This window comes from Hipposideros armiger, unplaced genomic scaffold (assembly GCF_001890085.2).
Source record: "Hipposideros armiger isolate ML-2016 unplaced genomic scaffold, ASM189008v1 scaffold_52, whole genome shotgun sequence".
NCBI classification, from domain to species: domain Eukaryota; kingdom Metazoa; phylum Chordata; class Mammalia; order Chiroptera; family Hipposideridae; genus Hipposideros; species Hipposideros armiger.
This window is the reverse complement of record NW_017731402.1, coordinates 3990696-4013900: the sequence shown is the minus strand read 5'-3', so window position 1 is coordinate 4013900 and position 23205 is coordinate 3990696. Positions and strand designations below refer to the sequence as shown.

General features: G+C 43.4%; 1 protein-coding gene across 2 annotated transcripts in view; it reads right to left on the bottom strand.

Moving 5' to 3' along the window:
* The window catches only part of ZNF532 (zinc finger protein 532), a 103472-nt gene extending 102733 nt beyond the window's left edge, over positions 1-739 (bottom strand). The window contains exon 1 of one of the 2 annotated variants that reach the window (XM_019640620.1): positions 169-739. The gene's annotated coding sequence lies outside the window, so the exon portion shown is untranslated. The remainder of the gene's footprint in view (positions 1-168) is intronic. The other variant, XM_019640628.1, reaches the window with a different exon arrangement.
* Positions 740-23205: the final 22466 nt, after the last annotated feature.

The window sequence follows — 23205 nt, the reverse complement described above, 5'->3', positions numbered from 1 at the left end:
AGCCCCGCGGACCTGCCAAGTCTCGCCCAGCTGGGGCTGCCGGCTCGCAGCTTCGCCCCGCAGAGCGGGCTGGTGGTGGTGAGGGGATGGAGGGAGGGCTGCTTGTTTTCTCCAACGACATTGCAGGCGCTCACCCAGTCCTTGCCGTGGCCCCAAGCCGCAACTTACTCGAGTGGAAGGAAGCAAGGCCTCGCCAAAGATGGTTGAGAAAGACCGTGAGCCTCTCCACCCAGGATCTTGAACAAGCCAAGGTGGTGTTTTGTTATCTTCGTAACGGTGGCAAATAAGTAAGAAGAGAGCACGCTATCTTCAGATAAATTCAATCTGAAATCCTCCCTGGAGGTGGAAGAAGGGGCTCCCTTCGGTTTAGTTAGTGGTTTGGAGCCCTGTTCGCCTTAAACTGAGCCACAAAAGAATGGAAGACACCCCCTGGGGTGGGGAGAAAGCCCTGGTGTAAGAGACACACGTTTTGCTTGCAGAGAAAAAGCCACTGGGGCCAGATTGAAACATGGCATGTTCAGTTCATGGAGGGGTTTTTTTTTGTTTGTTTGGTGGGTTTTTTTTAAAATGGGGGAATGATACTGAGTAAACAAGATGTAATAGCTAGGTCTTTAAATTCAAGAAGGGAGGTGGTGTACAATGTAACAAGCACATACTGTACATACAGCAGGTGGTCAAAGCCTACAGAACACAAAAAGATACTCATATAAACCCCATAAAGACCACAAAGGTGTGTATAATCGTTAACACATCTGAGAGGGAGACAATATATTACCGCCAGGTCAGGCATGCTATTTATCCAGCCCTGTGTCCTGGATCCTACATGATTCACAGACCTGCGCTCAACTGAGAGGTCCTTTAAAACGGGAGAAACCCCATGTCAAGCTAATTGTGCGCACCCTAGAAATAGGACAAAATAGAAAGATCTGAAAAAGTGTCACCATCACCTCTTACAAAGGCTCACTCCTGTTTGATTGGACTCTGAAGATACTACTATTACTCGAGTAGCAGTGAAAACTCCCAGCATAGAATACATTCCAGTGTGTCCTATTTTAAATTAGATCAATTAATATTTGCAAAGTACTGGGAAATTGCCTTTTTTTTTAATCTCAGTATGCCTCTCCTTTGCATTAACTTCCATTGAGGAAGCCATTGTGCTCTGTTATGGAGACACGGTATGATGTAAATTGAAGTAGCATTTTTTGCCATTTAGGGCTTTTCATGTAAATGAACCGAATGATTGTCTCACAGAAGAGTTGTTGGTCTTTCATTTCAAACAGCAAATTGTGTGGAGTTGCACATAAATTGGGACACATATTTACACGTGTTTAGAAAGACCTATGTAGTCTGCAAATTTTGCCAGCCACGGCATCACATTTATCAGTGTTACAAGATGATGAAATTGAAACTCTCACCTTCTTTTAGTCTGAAAACGGTGCCAGTACTCTGTGGGTTGAGTTTCAGCTTTACCTGGGCTTCATTTCATTTGAAAGGAGTCCTTTTTCCTTCTCCCAAAGGTGGGCCTTTATTAATATGCATGTGAAATGTTGCATGTATTGAAAAGTATCCAAAGATCTGCTAATCTGCAATAATGAGATGCTACACGTATTGCAATATATGGAATTTCATAATGTGCATACCATAGTAAATCCTACGTTTCCTAGATTTGAAATCTTTGTTTACTTCAAATACTTTCCTGCCCCTCCCCCACTCCCTTTTCTCAAGAGTTGAAAGCACGGCACAGCAGTGTTTGAATGGTTAGAAGCATTGCACTGAAGTCTGGATTGCTTATCGAAAAGAGTCTTCGGTGTTGAACTGCCTCATGACTTCACAATGCCAAATACTTTTTGAGCAGAGCTTTGTACAAAGCCGTGTTTTGGTCAAGGCTCGACTGGAGGAAATTAGTTTGAAAGCACAATTCATCATTTGCACAAACGACGACAGATAACATTGCATCTGTTTTTAAAAACCATAAACAACCAAAAATAAAAGAGAATTTCTTGCAATTTATCTCAGTTCTATTTTTACAAAGAGGATTTCGGAGAAACCCCTTTGCCAGGTAGACCAATAGTTAAAAAGCAAAGCACCCATCTTAGTCCATTCTATGCAATCATTGAATTTCACAGCAGAAGAAAGCTGTTTTTAGTGTAATTTTTTTTTCTTAGAATGGCACCACCCCTCTTCCAAAAAATCAATACAAAGGTTCATTCTATTATTCTACATATGTAAGGCTATCTTGGGCACCACTCCACTTCGGACAACAATAGAAGTAACTCCACTACAAGAATGAAATAAACTATTATTTGAGTGCTGTAGATAAGAAAGGACAGGACAAAAAAAAAAATCATATCATTATACCAAATAGAAACTAAAGGAATTCCAAACCCTTTTGGATTTTGTTGTTGCTGTTTTTATTGCTAATTCTCAATGTCTGAGTTTTTCCTCCAATCAGTGTATTGCAAAAGCCCAGCTTTTTTTTTTTTTTTTTTTAATCCTTTTGTGGTTTGAAGCCAGCTTTGCCGGCGTATATAGATAGCAGTCTTCACATCATACTTCCCCCCCAAATTCCACTATGAAATTTGGAAATTCCTTTGTTAGGCACAGTATACAAAGGTGTGTTCCTTCAGGGATAGAAGAAAGACAAAAAGAAACGCCTTTTCTTTATCTCACTATCAAATAGCCTTACAAACACCACTCCTCAACTGCCAGCCCCAGCCCCGTGACTTGAGCTGCACATTTTTCAGCTCAAAACTAAACTAGGCCTAGGCGTTTATAGAGAGTTTAATATGTTCAATTTGTTGGCATGTTTTTAAAGCAATTATTACACTGTGCTAACATTATAATTGAAAGATCTGTAGCTGAGTGGCCAGCAAAGGAAAAAAAAACCCATCATTTATTTTTCACATCAAAATAGTGATAGAATCAGGATTTTCTTTTTTTTTTCCAAAAACATACCCTTGAGAGAAACGATAAGCAGATTTAAATTATTATTAGTCGCAAGAAGAGGAGGTCTAGGAAAGGATTTCCCTTATCCTTTGTTAGTGATTTCATAAATAGATTTTCTGTAGCAAAGCCACCTCCTTGCTCCTAAACCCTAATTTGGAAATGCCTGCAAAGGCCTTTCGTCACTCAGACACCTGAAGGGTTGGGGACTGTGTTCTATCAAAAGATAAACTGAGGCATATTACATGTTAAGACTTGATTTGAGCAAAAATCTATGCTAATTGGGCAGTGCCAAACCGGAAGTGGTTAGGAGCGCTCCACCTACAGGAGCCAAGGAAAGACAACGAAGGTGCAGAAACAAAGAAATGATTTAATTGGCTGTAGCTTAAAGCCTAGTTGGCTGTGTATGACTGGCTGCCCTAGCGCTTCGATTGTGTAACCTTGAGATATTTTCAGGCTTAGATTTTGCTTCGCTTACAGAGGTCACCACAGAATCAGAGCCACCTCAGTCCGATGGCCTCCTTGTTTAATTCGCAGTTCAAAGTTGGGCATTATTTAGGAGACCCCTAGATATCTCAGTGACATCCTGGCTACTGGATGGACCCACTAATCTTTATCTCCTATTGTCTTTTTAGGCCTAAACGCTGGAAAGGCAGCCTTGCCAAGGAAAGAGGAAAAAGGGTAGGGACCGAGGAAACTGTTTTATGAACTCGAGAGAGTCACAGGAGAGCCAGAAAGTATGGGGTTTGGAAGACCAGCAAAGTATTCTTCAGGAACTGTGACAAGGCCTGTTGAGAGCTTCGCAAGATTTCCTACCCCTACGTAACTTTTACGTCATTCCTGGGCTTCTTTGAAAGGAGCTGGTGTTTGGGCTTATTTCCTCCTCTGTTAAGACCAAGAGAGGGGGAAGAGAAAGAAGAGAAAGCTAGGAAAGTATCTGAAAAAAGAAATCAGGCTTAATCCTTCAAGGAGGAGAAGGGAATGCGCAGGAAATGGAAATTCAGTTTCACAAGAGAACGGATCTCATTGGTCCCCTGTACCACAGAGGCTTCCTGGGCACTATGTATGCGAATCTTCATCTTTGCATCTGCACCAGTTAGCACAATGTCCCCCTGCACATCCCATAGTTGAAATTAGTTATTTGTGAGTGAACTAAGGAATGGGTAGTAAACTTCCAGCCCCTAAAAGTAAGCATGTCCCAAAGTAAACACAAGATCTTTTGCACTGGAGTGGATACTGTAGTACTTTGTCTAGAGAACCTCTCTTCTGGATGTACACGCCCAAACTCCTAGTTGCTGAGACTATTAGCTACTGAGCACTCACAGCTGAGTCCCTCCCTGTAAATTGCCTTGGCTGCCATCTTGTTTCAATTCCTGAAAACTGTCTTGACCAAGTTCACACTACCACACACCCACACCCCCCATCCCTACCGTGCTCCCCCGCCCCCAGCCCCTGCCCCAGGGAGCAGACAATGTCTAGCTGATATAAGAGATACACAGGCCTGGCCCTCTTGCCTTAATTTGGGGAAATTCTAAAGGGCCACCCAAACTCCAGTGTTTCCTGTAAAATGGCTGAAATCTCAGTCTCCATAACATTGTGGGTCAACTTCTCCTTCTGCCTAATCCTGCCTTCTTCAGTCCTTCACAGGAGGATTTCCAAAGCGTATCCAGAGCCTGTTTACAGGAAACTCAGCCCCCGACACCCACCAAGCAAAATCCATCTCCCCATTGACTCCACTCTCTGATGGCACTTACTTAACCTCCCATCTATTCCATCATTATGTGCTGTAGATTCTACCTCCCAAGTATCTGTGGATTCCAAGCTCTCTGTCCATGTCCATCACCAGAATGAACCTCTGGCCCATCACCTCAATTTGGAACTGGTCACTGACTGATCTCCAGGCCTCCAACCTGGCTAACTTCCAATACATCCTCCACACTGAAAACTCTAAAAGCCTTTCTATAGATATCATTTTGTCAGTTCTCTGCTCAAACCTTTTCATCTCTCTCTATTGTCCTTAGAATAAGGTCCAGACTCAATAAAAGTGACCTAGACAGCTCTCCATGATTCAACCTGTTTAGCTGTCCACATCCCTCGCTTCTCTCTCCTCACATCCAATCTTGTTGAACTTTTTGTTCTTTGAATGAGACCTGATGGCTCCCACTGTCAGGCCTTCACATTACTGTCCCTTCTTTCTAAAGGACTCTCCCCATCCTTCTGTCCCCTTCATGTAACTCCCATTTATCTGTAGGTCTCAATTTATGTCACGCCCTTAGAGAAGCGTTCCCTGACCTGTCCCCACATATACAAGCTTAGTGTAGGTGCCCGTGACATGTTTCCCCACGTTGTTCTTTTCACATGATATTTAAGGTTTATTTGGCTCTCTGCCCATGAGATAAGAAACCTGTGAGGTCAAGGAAAGTGATACTTTGGCTCACCCAGGTCTCTCCAATGCCATCATACACAGAAAGACATTTAAAAATTAAATGTTCACGGGCCGGCCGAGTGGCGTGATGGTTAAGAACTCGCCTGGGATGCCAGAGGGCCCCGGTTCGGATCCCACATATGAGGGCCAGTGACACTGCCCTCTACAGCTAAGATGCTGAACAACAGCTCAACCTGGAGCTGGGCTGCCGGGAGTCGCGGGCGACGGCATGGGCTGCAGCCCCTGTGGCAGTGGGTTGCCATGGGCTACCGTATGTAGCCAGCAGCCAGCGTGAGCGGCCAGCAGCTGCAGTGAGCGGTCGTCCAGAAGCCGGCGACTGATCTGCCTCGCCAGAGAAGAGCGCGATGATGGTGCCAACTTGGGCCAGTGAAGCGACATCCTCCACAACTAGATTGAAGAACAAAACGATAGCAACTTGTCTGTTCCCCTTCCCCCAATTCCCCAGCACTGTTCCTATCCCCCTAATTCCCCCCCCCAAAAAAAAATTTAAATGTTCAGAATATCAAGATTGATAAAAAATGCGTATAGGGGGCCAGCCAAGTGGTTCAGTTGGTTAAGAGCTTGCTCAAAGTTTGAGCTCTGAGCAACAGCGGTTCAATGCCTGGCCCGAGCTGAGCTGCTGCTGAGCTGCCAACAGGTGGCAAGATGGCTCAGCTAAAAAAATAATAAAATGATTAAAAAATGCCTATAGGTTTTTTTCAATGATGTTTAGAGATAAGAGATGATCAAATGCTTTATAATTTTTGCTAAACTTAATCATAAATGTATTTAACGCCAAAAGCCACATAGCACTGGGGAAACATTGGCTATTTCTGGAAAGGTAGAAAACACAAATATAAACAAACAAATGCTGGGTCGGCCGAGTGGCGCATTGGTTGAGTTGGGTTAGGACGCCAGCTCTGAGCAGCAGGGCCCAGGGTTTGAATCCCACATAGGCCAGTGATGCTGCGCCCTCTACAATTAAGATGGTGAACAACAGCTCGACCTGGAGCTGGCTGCTGTGGGTTGCTGTGGGCATAGGCTGCCATAAGCTACTGTGAGTGGCTGTCCAATGGGCGGTGAGTGACTGCCTCACCCAGAAAGAGCACAATGATAATACCAACATGGGCCAGTGAAGTGACATCCTCCACAACTAGACTGAAGAACAAAATGAAAGCAACTTGTCTGTTCCCCTTCTCTGATTCCCCAATAAAATCTTTTAAAAAAAGACCCAAATGCTAAAATCAGAAAATATGACTGCAAAATAAAATACATAATAAAATACATTCGTTTGTCAGCAAACAGTTGGAAGATGCTTAGAAAATATTGCTGTAGATTTGAAGAAACATGTATTAGAATAAATTACACAGTGTGGGAGGGTTGTTCTACCGTTGAAAGAAAAGTACAGCTATTTCTAACAGGCTGCTGCTTAGGGTATAGGCTTGATCCTGTTCCAACGATAACATATCTGAAAGAACTTATTTGTTATGAACTAGTAAACAAAAAGTTTAGCAGAGAAGGTATATTCTCAACAGTGAATTATTTCTTTAATCAAAACAAATGATTTTTTTTTAAACTATATAACGATAACAACTAAAAAAGCAGCTTCTATACAGGAAGTTAAAATTCTGGGATGAAATGACAAAAATTCCAATACAAAAAAATTCATCACTGAATCATTCACAGAAAAGCTACTACAGCCAAGAAACCAAAGCCAAAAGTTCATAAATTGCTGCAGGATATCACCAGGGAGGTTAATTTTATTTTTAGGAGAAGGGGGTGTAAGAAGGACTTCACAACAATCTCTTTAACAGGAACTCCACTGTTGAATAACTATGGTGTGCACCTAACTCTAATATAATATTGTGTTAGCTAGATTTTAATAAAAATCTTAAATAAAAATAAAAAGAGGACCTCTACTGCACTTTGAAAGATGAAGATGGGGTAACTGGTTAGCTCAGTTGATTAGAGCATCATGCTGATAACACCAAGGTTGCCGGTTCGATCCTCCCATGGGCCACTGTGAGCTGCGCCCTCCTTAAAAGAGTCAACTATGCCATTGTAGCATAAAAGCAATGTGTAACCAATGACCATGGCTGTTCCCCAATGAAAAAACTTTAAAAAAAATCATTTAAAAAAAGAAAGATGAGGCATGACTATTAAAATCTTTTGTATCACTCAGTGATTTGCTGGCCATGTTATGGCAAAGAACTTAAAAGTTATTCATTGTCCTTTTAAAAAGAGTAGTTTCAAACTTGCTGACCTTTTCTTTTAGTAAATGCTGTCCATAATATGCTACCTGGCAGATATTTTGTTAGAACAAAAAATGTTTAGTCTGTCCTTTTGAGGTAAAGATAATATTTAACCATGAAAAAGAACTGAGTGCTTCTAGAAAGAAAAGGCATGCTATGGAGAGAGCATTTTAGAAACAGATGTTGGAAAACCACTCATGATTTGGTGCTTAAAAACTATATATGAATATTACCTTTGACAACTATCAGGTATGTATGATTAAAATATCATAAACAGAATTTCCTAAACTGTTAACAAAAGACTCCCAGGTAAGGTGTTTCAGTGTGTTTGAACCTATTTGTTTAAACTTAAAAATCAAATGCAACATCTTCCAATTTACATTGCAGGAGAAATTCACTGACATTGGGAAACAGATTCACCACCCGAATTTCAACTAAACGTTTTGCATAATTGGGAGGTGAGATTGAAAAATGGGCATTATCATTAAGCAAGTGGGGAAAATAATCCCTCTCTCCCAATGGTACATAACTTTAAGAAAGTATCTTTTCCCATTATGACAGTGTTTAAAACAACCAAGCTTGAAAAAATCCTCAATTTAGAACAAGACCCTCAAATCACCTTATCACAATGTTATACCAAGATTTCCCCTCCCCAAAAGCAAGTTCAATATTAAGAATTTTAATGACAGCATAATAGTTTATACTGCTAATAAAGGAAATTACATTTTAATGATATCTTAAGCCCATAATTTCAACCTTATATGATGTCTATTTTTGTATATAATTTGTAATATATATGACAGACTAGTACTCCCTATATTTAATTTATAAGTGACTATATAGGTGTGATGGATCAAAGGTCTAAAAGTTACTGGGTTCAAAAAATTTCCTTGAGTGGACAAGGTCAACTTTGGCTGGACACAGTGAAAACCTGTATTCCTTAGTTTCGCTGCACTGACAGTCTAGATTTGGGGAAATACAGAGCATGTGGCGCTGAATAAGCCCACTCCAAGTATCAGATAAATAATCATCATCACACCCTCAGAGTTTCCTCCTCAGCCTCTCACCAAATGTATAGGTCTAGGTTGCATGACTGACAGCGAGCTCCTCGATCCTCCATCTTGCTCCATCCCAGTCCATCACATATAGTGTTCCATCTTGCTCCATCCCAGTCCATCACATATAGTGTTAAGTCAACTCAACTGCAGCCCACGGAAAATTGAGAGCATAAACCACAACCAGCTACCTCAGGCACCACGCACCACGCACCATGCATGCTACTCAATAGCTTTGCGAAGAACATTAAATCAAGCCCTCTAGGTGCTGCCCATCTGTCTCGATTCTTTTCACAAGTCCAACCTACTCTGACCCTCTAAACCAGCGGTTCTCAACCTTCCTAATGTCGCGGCCCCTTAATACCGTTTCTCATGTTGTGGTGACCCCCAACCATCAAACTATTTTCATTGCTACTCTATAACTGTAATTGTGCTACTGTTATGAATCGTAATGTAAGTATCTTTTTGTTTTCCGATGGTCTTAGGTGACCCTGTGAAAGGGTCGTTCGACCCCCAAAGGGGTCGCGACCCACAGGTTGAGAACCGCTGCCTAAACACAAACTAACTCAACAGGAATAAAGATTCTTTCTCTTGGAGCACAAAATAAACCCTATGGCCCCTTTTTGGCTCCACCCTTAATGAAACTATAGTCTGAAAGAGTTTCCCTCCTTTGCGAAATCTGCATAAAGCTCCTCACACTCACCTCTTTTTGAAATTCTCTTATCTTCCATGACACCTTTCTTCTTCCTATAAAGACCATTCCTTCTGGGTCTTTCCTCTTAGCTGATTTTTCTGCATTCCTGTTAAATACGGGTTTTTCTCATGGTTCTATCTTTGACCCTCTTCTAAATCTCTACTTCTTGGCAAAACACATTCACTCTCAGGGCTTCAAATATCTCTTTATTCTGGACCCCCAAATCTGTGTTTCTAGCCCTAACACCTCTTTAACTCCAGATCACCATGAATTGCCAACTAAATTAGAGAAATAACTGACCACAACTTTCAACCCAGGAGGTCCAAAAACATACACCTCGGGCTGGCTGCGTGGCTCGTTGGTTAAGAGTCGGCTTGGGACGCCAGCTGAGCAGCAGGGCCCCAGTTTGGATCCCACATATGAGGGCCAGTGACACTGCCCTGTACAGCTAAGATGGTGAACAACAGCTCGACCTGGAGCTGGGCTGCCATGAGTTGCTGGCGACAGCGTAGGCTGCAGTGGAGCTGCAGTGGGCTCCCATAAGCTACCGTGAGCGGCCGGCAGCCGGTGTGAGCTGCCAAGAGCCTCCGTGAGCGGCCGTCCCATGGCCGGCAACCAATATGCCTCACCTGGGAAGAGCGCAATGATAATACCAACATGGGCCAGTGAAGCGACATCCTCCACAACTAGATTGAAGAACAAAAGGACAGCAACTTATCTGTTCCCTTCCCCCAATTCACCAATAAGATCTTTAAAAAAAAAAAAACCCATAAAGCTAAAAACAAAAACATATACCTCCAATTCCATCCTCCATTGCCAGCATGTAACTCCATGGTACCACAGTCCTTTCTCAATCCCCGTCAGATGACACTCCCCTGCCACATCCAAGAAGAGAGTGTCGCTGTCCTTTCTGCAGCCTTCTCAGCATGCTTGTCCTCTGCTCCCTCCTCCCTTGATGTCTTGGTTTAAGCACAAATCTCTCACCTGATTCCTACAGAGACTTCTTAACCAATCACCAACCTCTTTCCAACCAGTTTCTTCTCACCAAACAGCCCTTAAGCAACAGTTTATCATATTAAATGCATATATAAACCATGTTATTCCTTTCCTCTAAAAGAAACAGGACCCTCTTTTCAAAAGCTGGCTCCCCAAACATGATCATCACAACCTGTTGATAAGACAAAGCTAAGGTTAAGGCTTACCATGGTCAATAAGGAAGAACACCACCTTGAAAAGCTTGGGCAGTAAGGTCAGAATTTATTGAAAATTGGAAGGTTGGTTTAAGGTGGAATTGGCTAGGGGCTATAAGAGCCCACGATTGGTGGGGACAGAAAGGTGAGGACTTTGAAGTGAGGGATTTTAAAGAATCTTAGTGCACCAGCTATTGTGTCTTTTTCATAGAAGAGTTGATTGGTCTTTGGAGAAGTTCTTCTAAGAAACAATCAAACCATTTTCTTGGGCAGATGAGTTCTGGAAGAATTTTAAAAATGCTAATGAAGATAATGGAATAGCAAAGTCGTGTTAATGTAGATTCTAAAGTGTAGCTTAAATTTTCAGTGTCCAGTCTGGGTGGGGTGGAGGTAGCCCGTTTTGGTTCTCGCTATTTTTGTCCCTTCAAGTCCTTCCTAAATTGATGCCAGTGTCATCTTCCGTCTCATCCGACCTATCTGAGGTTGTAGTGCCAGGTGACAGGAGAGGAAAGAGAACATACACAGAAGTATCCCAAAGCCTTCCTCTCTGGAACCTACTCAATAATAAAGCATTTGGGTAAATAAGAAAAATCTCAATAAAATGATCTGATCCCTTTATCCTTAGCAAATCCAGAAAGTCTTGCCATAAAAGAGGGGGAAATTCCTGCCATCTGTAAACTAAGACCATTGCAAGCACTCCTGCATGATCAGGTCGGTAGGATCTGAGGGACGCAAAGGGCAGATCTAGGCAAAGAACTATGTTTTGATTTTTATTCTCTTAACCTGTTTATTTTGTGTTAAGATATTTCTATTGTTTCTGTTAGGAAACTTATAACAGAAGAAAAAAATGTTCCTTTCTTATTACTGTCTTAGTTAAGACTCAAATATGTAAGCACTTAAGATTAAATCGCAAAAGCCCATGAACAGGGGGCTGTCTCTTTGCGAGGGGTGAAAAGTATAACTATTGCATTGTTTGTACACCTGAAACTAAAAAAAAAAAAAAAAAGCCCATGAACCAATATAAAGGCAGGGAAGGCCTCCCTTTGTCTTAGAGCTGTGGATCTCTCTAGGTAGCACTTGGAAAACCATTCTTTATCTGCACCCAGGGTACTTTCTGATGATGGATGCTAACAGCCATGAAGAGTATGTGCAAGTGTAGAAATAACAGGGACACCAACGCTCATACCAAACTGTTATGCCTGTAGGATAGGGGCTCAAGCAGGCCTTCTATCTGACAGACTCACCAGTTTTGGAGATACCACCTATACTCTCTAGCATGGAGCAATGTATGAGCATAAGTTCCCAAAGAAGCCCTCGTAGTCACCTGTCAGAAGGAGCCTCCCTGACCACTCTTACGAAAATTGCACCTTTCCATCCCTAGCTAGCCCTTTACTCTGCTTTATTTGTTCCACGGCGCTTATCACTGCCTGGCATTATATTTAAGTTGACCAGATAAAATACAATTCCATCTTCCAAACCTACTCATACAAAAAAATTATTCCTTGTTCATCTGAAATTCAAATTTAACTGGGTGTCTCGTATTTTTATTTGCTAAATCTGGCAACCCTAATTGTATTGCCTCTTTAATTCTTTGCCTTCCCATTCAAATGCAGGCTCCAGAGGCAAAAATGTGGTCCGTTGGATCCACTACTCTAAATTCCCAAATCTAGTGTTCTGGGGCCTTGTCAGGCTTGGTAGGCTACAGGCACTGATAAGTATTCAGGAGTGAAGGAAAGCAGCACAAAGCAATACGGCACCAACTCAGGACTTAGTGTTAACAGGACAAAGCCTGCCGTATTTCCATCTGGCCTCCGCTGTCTCCTTGGAAAATTTTCAATTGTAACGGGGATTCCAAGGATGAAAACATTTGCTTTCTGGTCCAGATGCTGGATTAAGACCACCAGTGCATACCAAACTGCCAAACCCTGGGCAAAGGGCAGCTTACAAATCCTACTGATACAAATCAGAATTAAGCCATATATTTGGCAGTGAAAACAGAATCCTTTTTTTCTTTTTTTTTTTAACATACCCCTATCCATTTCTTGTCTTGCCCAGTATCACCCCTACAATCACCAGATTTCTTTCCCCAACTGCCTTCACTCTGCGATTCCTCTACTGAACTCTCGTTTCCATAAGCTAGAAAACAAAACTACACCCATCAAATATTGTCCTTAACAGCTAATCTTCCAAATAACTTGAATGTGTCTAGGGTGATAGTTTGGGCAGCCTCATTTGATGTTCTGACAACTGAGTATTGTTAGTTTTGACTTGGTTACTTAGAGAAGACTTTGTAATTCTCCTCCAATCACTCATGTGTATTTACTCAGTTAAGTAACTCTTGTGACCCGTGGCATCCCTTGTGTGGGTCTTTTCCAGAGGCAGAAAGCCAGAGCAGTGGTTGGAGGCTCAGAAAGCACACCTTTTCTCCCCAGCAGCAGAAAATAAGTGTCTCTTGCCATGGTTTGAACTTGGTTTTTACCCAGAAGGAAGCCAAATTTTCATTTTCTTCTGCCTGTCTGACATCCCACCTACCTGGAGGAAACCAAACAAACAAAAACAACTAGAAAACATCTACTTTTATACAAATAACTTGCCATGTATGTGTTTGCTTGCTAATTCCTCTAAGTTTGGCTGTGCCTTTACAACATAATTATGAGCAACGTCTATCTCAGGATGCACTGAAGTGACCAAACACCAACAATATATTCCTGTGGGATACAGGAAGAAAGTGAGGTTCACAGGGACCGATTGCTCCTGAAAATCTGCCAGGAAAATTTCAAAGATCCAAGAAACCAACCCCAAAAGAACAAGTCAAAACAGGCCTAAGACCTAGACAGCCAGACAGGTTGGCGCTGAGGTTCAGAAAAGAGATACCTAACACTGCGCTGTTTTCGCATGGGATCGCTTTTGAATCCACTATGTTCTGTCCACCATAATGTTATTTCTAAAGCTCATAAAACACTCTCCTGCCTTTGTGGGTGAGCCACATTCAGAGCAAAGCCTTCATGCTCTCAGTAGTCGCACTAGAACGCAGTGAAGCCTGTGGCGTGCTTCGGGTGCACAGCACTCTTACCTTCTGCCCTAAATGACCAGAGTTTGCTATACTTCTGTGGTTCTGGCATCTGTTTCTCTAGTACTTTGACTTTCCTTGGGCTGCCAGCAGTTATGTTTGCCTTTCTCAGGGACCTGTTTCTGGCACCTCCTCCTTTTCTAATCAGCGATTGAAACCAAGTAACCAAGTTTGTAAGAACCATGACTCAACTAAGAGAAGCTCCACCTTCCTGCAGTTTCCATCCTTTGGTAGTTGGTAATCTTCCCCCTCCCCCTACATTCCTCAGTTCTGTTTTTGGATCGCTGGCTGTAGTAGCAAGGATAATACCCAACACTTAGGGAACACTTACTCTACGCCAAATAATGTTCCAAGTACTTTGCTCTGTACATATTATCTCATTTGACCCACATTTTCATGCAAACCCAAGAGCTGAGTCCTGTGACCAACTCAGTTTACAAATGAGATTAGGTCACATTCTCAAGCACACAGCTTTTACCTGTGGAGTCAGCCTTCAATCTCAGGCTGTCAGGTGCCATGTCTGTTGTCCACTACTCCATATGGAGCTCAAGCTTGAAAGCCATGAGTCATCCATAACTTTCCTTCAGCCTTTCCTCCATGCTCTAATTTTTCTCGAGGCTGCAGACCCTTATCTCCCAAACACCCCCAAGGCTCTTAGGAAAAATGCACTCCTACGTGTAGTTTACTCAGCCCTCCAAAATCCAAGCCTTGCATACTTCCCAGCCTCTTTCCAGGCCCAAATCCCCTGGCAAGGTACACTCCCATAGTTCTTCAGGGTCTCACTGTTGGAAGAAAGTCTTTCTTGCCTTGAGGGCTTTGTACCAGGGTGCTTAGTTTCTCCACCTCTGTGCCAGGTTAACTTTATTCATTGCTCACGTCATAGCTTGGAGCTCACTTCCTCTGGGTAGCCTCGGAGAACCTGTTCCTGACTTTGGTCCTCCAGCTAGGAGCTCCAATAACACCCTGTATTTCCCCAGTCATTGCATTTATTCCACAGCCCAGGGGTCACTTATATGTCTCTATCCCTCCTGGGCTGTAGGCTCCATGAGGGCAGAACCCCATGTCTGGTTCACTATTATATCCCCAAAGAGTAGTGAAGTACCTGGCACATGGCAAGAGTCACAGGAATCGTAGTTAATATTTATTCAGTCGCTCAGCCAACAAATTTCTTGAGTGTCTACTATACACCATATACTATGGTCTCATTTAATCCTTCTTCAAGGATGACTTCATTTGATCTTCATAACAACTCACTGGACAACCTGGTCTGTAGATTAGGAAAATAAGATATAGTTTCTTCAGTTTAAAAAAAAAATTACCCAAGTTCCCAGTAGACACACAAATACAGAGGGTGCTAAAAAATGTGTACACATTTTAAGAAAGGAGAAAACAGTATTAAACTTATGCCGATGGTATCCACTTTGAGCACCTCTTATAACTGCAGAAATCAATTGCAGGTTTTTTTTTTAAATTCTTTTCAGGTGTACAAAACAATGTAATAGTTATACATTTCACCCCTCACAAAGTGGTAAGCCCCCTTCCCCCAAGAGTATTACAATTTTAATAGCTTTTTCCTTTCTTAAAATGTGTATACATTTTTTGGCACCCTCTGTATATCTTTGTTGAATGGATACATGGTCCGGGTTGAAGGTATCCAGCCTGGGATACTCCTGAAGGAAATGGGAAAAAAGGTTAAAAGTTTGCCTGCCTCCTTAGAGATGAACTATTAAAAAGTCTAATATAAAAGCCCTGAGATAGGCAAAGTCCCTTTAAGAGAGAAAGCCCGCCAAGGCAAGACAAAACTGTAATCTAATTGAAGGTATTAGCATATCTAAAGAAAGAATGTGTCAATCAGAAGGGGGGTGGTTGGCTAGCTCAGAGCCTTGGGAAAATAAACTCCAGTCAGACTCCTGCTTTGCTAGAGCCTGACCCAGAACCTTCCCGGTGGGAGGTGCCAGCTAATGTGTCAGGTGCAGCCCTGCACATCCTCTCTGTGCATCAGCTGAATCACCGCTTACCTCCCCTGCTGTACATCCCCCTGAGCTGGCCCCCGGAATATGATTTGGCCTCACCCTCCAGGGAGAGCCTAATAATAACTCTTGCAGATTGGTGGGCATCCTGTGCCAGGAAACTTGGGTACACTCCTTGTTGCATTTCGGCCTCACACAGTCCAGCTTCTAGCCGAGGAACCCAGGTCTCAGAGAGCTAGAGGGCTTGCCCAAGGTCAAACTACATATAAAGAAAGAGCTGGTTTGGGTCCAGGCTCGCCCTGCTCCAGGATGCAAGATTACCTCTCCTCTCCCATCCTTGTACCGCCCACAGGAGCATGCCTGGACCAAGGGGAGCTCTTCTTCTTTGTAGAAAATAACTGAATTGGCATCCTGGTGTATGCCCTGCCTTGTGTGGAGCTGGTTTCATGTATGTCTTCCAGGGGAAGTGAATCCATCTCAGTTTGTTGAGATTGAAACTTCCACACTTCCACAGCCTTTCTCTTTCACCCATCCAACAATTCATGAGGACAGATCAATGCTCCCATCCCTCTACGCCTTTCCTGCCTCCCACCATCTGCCCTCCTGGGATCTCTCCCTTCAAAACAACCACCGTCATTTAGGGCCTCCTGGCATCCTGCTAAGGACTGAAGGTAAAAGAAATACATGGATGCTTTCCTCAAACCATTTAACACCCTAACTGTTACACTTTTGTGAACGAAAGGGACCATCAAATTAGTAATGATGGCAGGACAATAGGCATAACCTAGAATCAACCAGGCAAAGGGGATGTGTATTTGCCCTATGCGCTTGGGAGTGCCCCTGCAGGTGGATCTGAAGCCTTGGTTCAGCCATTATTTAGCTGTGTGACCTTGGAAAACTTCCTAAAACTCAGTTTCATAATCTGCTAAGGACAGTGTCAAGTGTTCCCCCTCTAAAAGTGCAGAGTAGGTTTAGAAGAAACAGCAAACCATTTTAGCCTATGCGCAGACAGGCACCCCTGTGCATCATTAGACATTTCCCACCAGATCTATACAGAGATAAGAAAAGCAGTACAGTGAGAAAAATTAAGTGCCAAGCCCTTGTGACCTGTATTGTTCCCTTCCTTCTCTCTGCTCCCTCTCTCCTCTCCCTGGCTCTTCAAACACACACCAATGTCTCATTAAGGACAGAAAACTGTCCCATTAGGTCCAAACGCACAGACACATATTCATGATTATTCAAATGATCCCCTGTAATATAATCAGTGCCGCCTTCATAAATATTCATGTTCACTGCACTAATCACTATGTAATCTCACAAGAGGGTGTGCCTCTGTAATCCTCTTCCCTTTTGCCCTCTCTTCCCTCCTCCCTTTGTCTGCTCCTCTTTTCTCCACTCCTAAGCCTCCTAAGGTCGGCCTGGGTCTTCATGATCTCATTCAGGGTAAAGATATTGCTGGTTCTGATCTAAAGCACTCTTCATTTAGCTCTGTCTGAAGATTCTTTGATGAGAAGGTTATCCTTTTTCTGTAAAGTATGTCTGACGGAGGTCCAACAGCATCAATACTTCCCGATAGTCACAGTACTAGATAAGAGTGCTCTCCACATTTATAAGTGGGCACTGTGGGCATTGCAGCATGCTGGCACTGGGGGACCCTCCCCAGAAGAATAACACCTTACAGTCTGGTGCAAGGATAATACACAGGAAATAGCACTCTGTAATAACATGCTGAATGAATTAGGCACAATAGAAAGCAAGGTAAAGGCTAGTTCTTGGAAGCACCGAGTGGGTGGCAGGTGCCAGGGGCATCCTGGAGATGAGCGAGAGGGCAACTCAGGGCTGAGTGTGGCCTTCAGATTCTCCATTCCAGCTGTGTACCTTGATAGTCACACTCCTCGTGATCTTGTATCATTACCTCGGTTGTCTGCTGCTTTCCTAACTTGACCATCTGTTACAGATTGCAGCAGCCATGTGCAGAGTTAGGAAATACGCATGAATTCAAGCAAGGTCAACCATGAGGAAGATTCCTGTAAGACCGAAGGGTCACTGGAAGTTAATCTTCTAAATGAAGCGCCCAAGGAGCTTGCTCTCAGTCAGTAGGACTTGGCACAGTGGCAAGAAGAGGTCTAATGCATGCAAAGAAAGGCGTATGCATACATAAGCCCACAGAGAGCAGAAAACAGGGTCAGTAGGGTCAGTCCTAGCATTGTCCTTTTCCGGGAGTACCCAGACTAGTGCCCAATAGAATCTATTTGTGTATTTGATGGTCAGGAAATGTCTAAGCCGTTTATAAGGTTTGATGGGAAAAGACACAAAGGGAGAGAAATGTTTCTATAGTTAAGGACTTTGGAAATTCTACATTGGGAATAGAAGTAACAAAATCGAAGGGAAAAAAGGTAAATAGCAGCTAATACAACCTCTAGGCCCAGATAAAAAGCATAAGTATTGCAGGGCCAGCCGAGTGGCTCAGTTGATTAAGAGCTTGCTCAGAGCACGCTCTGAGCAACAGGGTTGCCGGTTCGATGCCCAGTCCGAGCTGAGGTGCTGCTGAGCTGCCAACAGGTGGCAGGATGGCTCAGTTAAAAAACAAAAAAGAGGTTGTAAGTATTGAATATTGTATGCTACTCTGTAAGACACAGGGAAATCTTACTGTTGTCTTTATTTTATATGAGAACCATTTTTACCTTTCAAGTTTTTTAGGGAATATGGAAAACCCACTGCTGCTTATGCTTTAAATAAGAATCCATTTTTCTTTTCAAATGAGAAGCAAATTGCACCAAAGCACCAAAAATGTATAGGATAAAAATGAATTGAAAATAGTTTCTAAAGCAATACTTTCAGTGATTTTGTTTGTCTTCTTAAAGGCATGAAAACGGGACAGTTTGTCAAAGAAAGCCTTCTGCTTCCCTTTAAAGAGGGAAATAGAAAGCTGCCAGGATAGGAAAAGGATGCTGGTGACAAAAATCATTATCCATTTTTCATGGTTGACTTGTTAGTGGTTTCAGAGAGATAAATAATATTACTTTGTAACCCAAAGAGGCCTCAAACTGGAGACTTGCAACATTATTTCTAAAATCAACATAGCTTTCTCTTCCTAGGAATTGTCACAAAACCCGGAGTCCCTGGTTTGATTTAATGAGATTTACACAAAGGGAGTTGTCAGTAACCACAGAAACAGGGCAGGGTTTTCATAATGATTGTGCTTGAATTGTATTCCAGTCTGAAAGGAGGTTTTTTAATTACAGGGTTTGAGGGTGGGGGTGGGGGAACAGGGTGTAGGAGAGCGGAAGGGGCCGTAGGGAGTGGATGTAGTTTTTCATGGCAAGAGACTGAAAAGTCTTTTATCTATTTAAAAAGATGGCAGGTGGGCCCCACTAACAAGTCTTAACCTCAGGACTTGGCTTAACCCTGGAGAAAATGGTTTTCATTTTCAACCTGATGTATTTGCTGGTTCTTCACTTCTTTAAGTTGCAAGCTCTTAAAATACGGCTTAGCTGGCCTGGGGGAGTGGAAGCAGGTTCAGCCGAGGACAGTTCAAAGGATTTGAAACACCTCTGCCTAACAGAGGACCTGAAGGTCTTAACCTAGTTCCGCGGGGCTCCCAGGCTCCCAGGCCAAGTGACCTGAGTGGCTTTGAAACCGCTGTTGAAGTCCCCTGGTTTAACAGCACAGGAGCTGAGATTTGTAAGTGTTAGGTAATTTCAGCCCATCTGCATTTCCCTAGTTTCATTTCTCACCTCAAACCTGAAGACAGCAGGGGAACTCATTCTAGCAAGAATCCCAATTTAGTTAATATGACTGTCAAAATTGATGACAGAGACCTTGCTTAACGTAGACCAGAATCAGGAGGGCCTGTGGGGGGTGGGGGGGCACTCTCTCACATCCTATGTTGCCTTGAGAGCCCTACAGGAAGAACTCTATGTTTGCAACATAGCTCTATGATTGGTACAGCCCTTTGTCTTGACTTCCTCTTCTCTGTCAAGTAGTTCCTCCATCTTTGTCTGGGTGCATGTACAGGATTGCAATCCTTTCTTTTTCTCGAGTAAATCCTTTTTGGTGATGTTTTATGGTTGACAATATGAATATGAGGTATAGGACTAAATCCCAACACCAAAGGCCAGGGCCAAGACGCCTTCTCCACGTGGGAGCTGTGCTTGGAGGTCCAGGGCCAGCTCAGTATTCCTTTGGGATCCCGTCTTCTCAGGACCCACCCTTCCTCTGCCATTCTTTTTACTTAGGCATCCTAGTGGTATTATGAGTCATACAGCTGAAAATAGAGTTTAACCCGGCAAGAAATTCATTAATAGCCCAGAAATGAGATGCCCTGGAATCTTCTATTTTGAGATGACATTTGTACAGCACATTAAAAAACAATCAGATCTAAATATGCATTCTTTGTGTATGCAAATAATTAATCTGAAAACGCCAAAGGTACCCACTCAGGACACTCAACACATCAGTGTTTATCAGCTGGTGCAAACTAAGGGTAATGACCTTAGGCCGAAGTTACAGCAGCCACTTACAGTTCTGTTAGCTCAGGACTAGCAGGTGTTTTATTAACCCGGAGTAACACCCACCCTGAGGCTTGAGACTCCTCCTCAAGCACAACTAATTTGTGATTTGACAAAGCCCTTATATTTTTAGATCCAAAGTAAAACACATACCTTATAACAAGACAAAAATCTTTAGTTAGCATTTAGCCATCACTAATGGGCATTAACAACGTTTGCTTTTTTTTAATGTCCTCAGAAAAAGAAATTACTATTTGGTCATCCCACTTGGGCAACCTCTCCTCTTGGCCTCTGTGACAAGACTGAGTCCTAATCATCTCTGTTTTAGGAGTTACTGCTTCTCCTCCCCGCCAATCCTGCTTTCTTTAAGTTCAAAACTCAAATTCAGTTTCCATTTAAGCCACTTACTCGGTGACCTTGGGCAAGTAATTATCTTCTCTGGGCCTCAGGTTTCTTATCTATAAGAAAGCAATTGATGATACACTACAATACAATACAGGGTTGATGTGAAATTTCAATGAAATGAAGTATTGGAAAGCAGCATGGCACAAGACCAAGTACAGGCATGCTTAATAGATGTTAGCTTCTTTGCTCTATTACAACAGACATCACTGTTCTCACCATTAAAAAAAAAACAACCAATGTTTCCCATTGTTTTTTATTGTTTTTTAAGATGCTATTGGGAAATTGGGGGAGGGGAACAGCGTTGGGGAATCGGGGAAGAGGAACAGACAAGTTGCTGTCCTTTTGTTCTTCACTCTAGTTGTGGAGGAACGTCGCTTCACTGGCCCATGTTGGTATTATCATTGCGCTCTTCCCGGGTGAGGCAGATCAGTCGCCGGCCATTGGACAGCTGCTCATGGCGGCTCTTGGCAGTTCACTCCGGCTGCCAGCTGTTCACGCTGGCTGCCAGCCACTCACATAGCCCACTGCAGTCCTGCTGCAGCCTATGCTGTTGCCCGCTACTCACGGCAGCCCAGCTCCAGGTCGAGCTGTTGTTCACCATCTTAGCTGTAGAGGGCAGTGTCACTGGCCCTCATGTGGGATCCGAACCGGAGCCCTGCTGTTCAGAGCTGGAGTCCCAAGTCAACTCTTAACCAAAGCGCCACTGGACCGGCCCTCCCATTGTTTTAAAATATAGTGTATTAATAGAAACATTGAAGCTTAGTAAAGTCAATAGATCAGGAAACGACTGTCATTGGAAAGATAGTTTATGACAGTTCCCAAGAAGAGGAGGGAACACCATGCCGTGTGGGAGGGAGGAACATGAAAAAGTCCAGGGGTCAGTCAGGAGGCAGAGGGAGGTGGGGACTGTGGACCAGAGCCTTGATGGTGGTTTCCATGGGAAGGAACAGGCAAGACAGCGTCGGCAGGCTTAGGACTGACTAGTTTGAATAATGTCAGCAGGTATAGGTGGTGTCCTTGGCTGTCTGGTGCCTGCCATGGGCAGTTAAATAGTGACCCAGAGTATGAGAGCCTGATAAAGGAGGTGGTTGGGGTGTGAGCTCTGGATTGGTTGGTTTGGGTTTGAAAGTGTGCTGGGGGTGGGGGAGTTGTTTACTCTAAGAATTGGCTGACTCTGGGAGGACAGTCCCTCCAGGGTCAGCAAGACCCAGATGTCAAAGCATCAGAAATATAGAAAATAAAAGACCTTGTTAATGCACCAATGTTTAGAAATGGAGATATTTCACATAAGAATTTGGACTCGTGACTTCTATGTATGAAGTAGGAGTTTCTTGTAAAGAGGAGCCTGCATCTGGGCGTAGCCCCAGCCGGTGACAGTTGAGCTGCTGTCTCCTTAGGTGGGGCCTGAGAGCTCTAGGTTGCCACAATCCTCACCACTCCCTACTGCCTCGGCCTGCTGTACCCCTTTACACTCCTGGCTCCCATAAGCTTTTGAGCCTAAGGACCGTCCCTCTAGAATGTGGATTTAAAGTGACCCCATGGAATGAAAGTCACTAGAGTGGGTGAGCCACTGCTGAAATCTCTTGCATTTGTGGAGTTTGGAAGAAGTCTTGCTGTGGACGCCCAAGTGACTGTCCTCAGGCCCAAAGTGCCCATGTTAGACAGCATGCAACATAGACACCTGTGTTTGGATCTGTCTCAAGAAAGAATTATTTGTAGGAAAAGAGGGGTGGGGGCCCCAATGGATCCTCTAAAGGGGGCAGCAAAGAACAAGGACATATCCATGTGTGTCCAGTATTTTCCCTGACTGCTGACTTGACCAGCAGACTGTTTATGGCAATTGTTTGACCACTCACGCTATTCCTGGACATGAATACTTCTGCATTCTGGCTTATGAATTGGTCTTATGAGATCTGGCTGGAGTAAATCTGGTCACCTTTGGATACCTTGATAAAATTCCTCAACCTGAAAAGTTAGAGCTCAAAACTAGCTTTCCTTCCCTTCCCGTCCTATACAAAATTTCTGGAGTTGCCAATGTTAGGATCTGGTGATATTTGCATGGTAGGGGGATGGGAGATTGAGGGAGAGGGTTTTAGACTTGCAAGCTGGAAGGATAGTGGTGTCATGCACTGAGCTAGGGAATACCAGAGGAGGATCCAGTTAGGGTAAAGATCAGGAGTGTGCTATTTTCTTTGCAGAGCTCAGAACTGCGCCTCTTTTCCATCACCTATGCTTATTGGTTGGTTAAGCTATAGCCAGGACTGGTTACAGAATCGGTGGGGCCCAGTGCAAAATGAAAATGTGGGACCCTTGCTCAAGCATGATTAAGAATTTCAATATGGCGGCTACAGAGCATTAAACCAAGCATGGGACCCTCCTGAACACCGTGGTCCTGTGCCAGTGTACAGTTATCACACCCGTGAAGCCAGCCTCGGCTCTAGCTCTGGGAAGACAAGGAAGAAGATAAAGTCTGCCGTCTCACAAACTGCGGGGGCCAGAGAGATGTAAACTGCGGGGGCCAGAGAGATGTAAACAGATAGTTATAAAAATTATCTTTATCTTTAAGAGATACATGCTAAAATATTTGCAGATGAGATGATATGATATCTGAGCTTTGGTTTAAAGTAATCCTGGGGGAAGGGGGAAGTGGGTGGAGGATATATTTAAAACACCATTGCCAATGTCAACTA